The 3,829-nt window shown below is 51.8% G+C and overlaps 1 pseudogene; it reads left to right on the forward strand.

Annotated features, from left to right (window-relative positions):
• Window positions 1-2,459: 2,459 nt before the first annotated feature.
• The window catches only part of LOC146208546 (glutamate--cysteine ligase catalytic subunit pseudogene), a 1,941-nt pseudogene continuing 571 nt past the window's right edge, over window positions 2,460-3,829 (forward strand).

The raw sequence follows: 3,829 nt of genomic DNA on the forward strand, positions 1-3,829 counted from the left end.
GAGGAATGGAGCCCCCTCTACGGGCCGGGGATCGTCTGCTCTCTTTCCGTGATATTTTCTCGTACTACCGGGACAAACGTACGGATATACACGCCCAGCCCCATCCCCGATCACTATAGCGCAGGCTGAACACTGGCGAAACTTGTAGACTCAGGCTGCTCACCCTACACTTCTACATGCCCGATACCAAGACCGATTCTCCTCATCATGCAGACTTTGCGGCAAACCTGAAAACTTCCTATACACCCTTCTTACATGCCCCACCTTTCCTCATCTCCTATCCCAGAACGTCACAGACTCTTACTAGGGGTCTCTTAAGACCAGCGCTTCAGATCAAGACCAGCGCAGGATCATCTCCAGTGCTATGAGGAGGATTGCACTCCAAGGACTTTTTTTTTTTTTTGTCTTGAATGGGTTTCTCCCGTGTTGTAAGGGAGCACCCAAGTGCCATGCAGGGGGCTTCGCCCCTACTATTTGTATACATATGGCAAATATTTCTACCATCACCACCACATCCAAAATTCATGGGTCATTGGAATGCGCTTTCAATGCCAAAGACATCAGTGCATTTAAAACACAAAATAGATTTCCGCTTACCTTCATCATCTCCAGTGTACACTTCAGCTTCTGCTTCTTCACTGCATCACATTGCGTTATGTCGTCTGCACCCCAAGGTCCACGCAAGAGTGAGCCCAGATACCTTTCTGTGGACTTGGACAAACCCGACACAAAATAAAGCATAAACAAACAGCAAACAATCGGCTTTTTCATACCACAGCGGATATCATTTGTTTATAGAAGTCTTTCTGCGGTCAACAAATGTCTGAGTGCTTGTGCACCAAAACTATTCCTAATGCCTTGTCCCTCAGTGAAGAGAACTGCTCAACTGCCAAGTTTGGTCACACTTACAGGCTTCGTTAAGATCTCAAGGCCACACGCCATTTCATCTTGCGCGTTACATATTGAAGCACGTATCCCTCGTTATCGCCTTTAGAGCCATTTTGTATTTTGTTGTCACTATCTCGGCAGCAGATTACGTAGCTTAAAGATGTCTGTGCAAACGTCCTTACAACCATTGTACCGGGACGCTTCCGTTCTATACTGTAATCGTCTAATTTTTGCAAACTCCTTCCGTTCCCTGTGCTCTTGAAATCACAGGTCGTCCAAGCCGGTACCAGAGGGAACCCGTGAATATCAGTGGATGTAAAGTTATTGCAAATGTTTTAACGTATAGGCATTTTTCTTTATGATAACAATGGGATATGATAACAATGAGGACTATAATAAAAATTCAGGGGCAGAAGTGGAGCAGAGTGTAAAGGCAACCTGCGTTATAAATAAGAGGGAGTGGATTCTGCCGGCACGCGTAGTGAGGAGGACAGCTAACCGTTTAGCAGTTGTAAAATAACGTATTACAGAGGATCCAGGAAATATTAGGGGCTGACCGAGAGTGTGGGCACGGAACTTATAGAATCCCCTAAGCAAGGAAACAGCAGCTGGCGTGAATTAAGGAAATGGCTGTGCGGACATCATTAAGAAACATTTTGTCCTGCAGAAGACGTAACTTGGCTGACTGCACTGATGACGATTATAGGGCGACGACGACAATAAAAATTAGCAAGTGAAAAGATATTGTGTCTACTCAGTATATATACACGCCAAGAAATAAACACTGCATAGAAGCTATGCCCTGGCTTGAGTCATGGTAAACCAGCGTCGCAGACTTGAGCGAATTGGGACTGCCGCCATTCGTTGGAGCATTTAGTACTTGCGCCGGGTAGCAGCTTTAAAACTACCAAGGCTCTTGAGGCATTACTGCCTTAAATAAATATGTGTTATGCATGGCCAAGCGAACCCTGCCGATTATGTTTAAACCTTCAGAATGTTTTTATTTTTACTGCACGCACGCGTCGTGATACGGCGATCAGGGCGCCCTGTAGAGCGCAGTGTAGGTCATGGTAGCTAGCATCGTATCTCCCCCCCCCCCCCTCCCCCTCTATTTTTTTATTCGTTGGTGGCTCCGAAATTGTTGCTGCCTTCAAACTTCTTCTCAGGGTCCTTCTTTCGCCGATCGGCCGTACGCTCTCCCACACTCATTTGTTCCCGTTCATTTGTCTTCTCATTACTGAGCTTCTTTACTCGTTACGTTAGCGGACGGCGAATATTATGCGCCTTACTCCGAATAGGCATGCGGAGGAGTGCCATATATTCTATTTAATTTGGGGCAGGGAAGAGAAACTTCAGCACCAGGGGCCTGCTCTTCTCTCTCTCTCTCCTTGGCTTTGTCCATGCAGCTGGTTGCGTTATTATGAGACGGCATCGCAGCTTTTCGAAGAAGACGAACTTTGGAAGTCACGCTCCCTCGTGCCACGTTCGCCGTGGAAGAGAACGAGTGAGCAGATGTCACGAGATCTGTGGCCCGCGCGACGAACAGGTACGCGAGCCGCCCACTCCGCGCCATGGGTCTTCTTTCCGAAGGTACGCCGCTTTCCTGGGAGGAAACGAAGCGCCATAGTGAGTACATTCGTCGCCGCGGCATCCTACAATTCATCAAGCTGTACCACGAGACGCGACACCGCCGCAACGACCGGCTGCTCTGGGGCGACGAGGTCGAGTACATGCTAGTGCGCTTCGATCACACCCGCCGCCGCGTCCAGCTACTGCTGCGGGGCGCTGACGTGATCCGCCAGCTAAATGAACGCGAGGCGCAGACGCCAGCCTCCACCGGCCTTTGTTCCTGGCACCCGGAGTTCGGCGCGTACGCCATGGAAGCTGTTCCTGTGCTGCCCTACGGGGACACCCTGGCGCACTGCAATGTCGTCGAGTTCAACATGCGCAAGCGGCGTGCCGAGGTCAGAGAACTGCTGGGCCCCGACGAAGAGATCATGTGTATGACCGTTTTCCCGAGACTCGGTTGCGGTGCGTTCACCCATCCCTCGTACGAGCCCTCGCTGGACTCTGTTCTCATGCCGTCGCTCTTCTTGCCAGAGCAGATGATCTACCCGTCACACCCGCGCTTTGCCACGCTTGCCCGGAACATCCGATTGCGACGTGGCAAGCGAGTCGTCATCAACGCGCCCATCTTCAGGGACGTGAACACGCCGCAGCCATTTGTAGAGGACCTCGTGAAGCTGGGCGCGGATGAGGAGGCCCTGAGAGCCGCTCGGCCTGACCACGTGTACATGGACGCCATGGGGTTCGGCATGGGCAATTGCTGCCTCCAGGTGACTCTGCAGGCGTGCGATATGGCCGAAGCCATGCGGTTGTACGACCAGCTGGCCAATGTGTGTCCCTTGATGCTGGCACTAGGTGCGAGTAGCCCCGTATTCCGAGGCTACCTGGTAGACAGTGACTGTCGGTTCGACGTAATCGCCATGTCCGTCGATGACCGTACCGACGACGAGATGTCCACGATGCGGCCGCGCTACTCCAGCATCCCCTGCTTCATCTGCGTCAACAATGAGCGATTTAATGATGTGCCGCTCGCCTACAACGGTGAAATCTACCGACTCCTGCGCTCCGAGGACATCAGCCATGGCCTCGCCATGCACTTTTCGCACGTCTTCGCCAAGGACTCACTGTCGCTTTTTAAAGAGAAGCTAATCGATGGCGTGGACAACGACTACGACCACTTCGAGAACCTGCAGTCCACGAACTGGCACTCCCTGCGCTTCAAGCCGCCACCACCCAACACCGACATCGGATGGCGCGTCGAGTTCCGGCCCATGGAGCTGAATATGACCGAATTCGAGAATGCGGCCTACGTCGTGTTCCTCGTGCTTCTCACCAGGGCCATCCTGACCTTCGACCTGGACCTGGTGATCCCAAT

Source organism: Amblyomma maculatum, chromosome 1 (assembly GCF_055883805.1).
Source record: "Amblyomma maculatum isolate TAMU_Amacu chromosome 1, ASM5588380v1, whole genome shotgun sequence".
Classification (NCBI taxonomy): Eukaryota; Metazoa; Arthropoda; class Arachnida; order Ixodida; family Ixodidae; genus Amblyomma; species Amblyomma maculatum.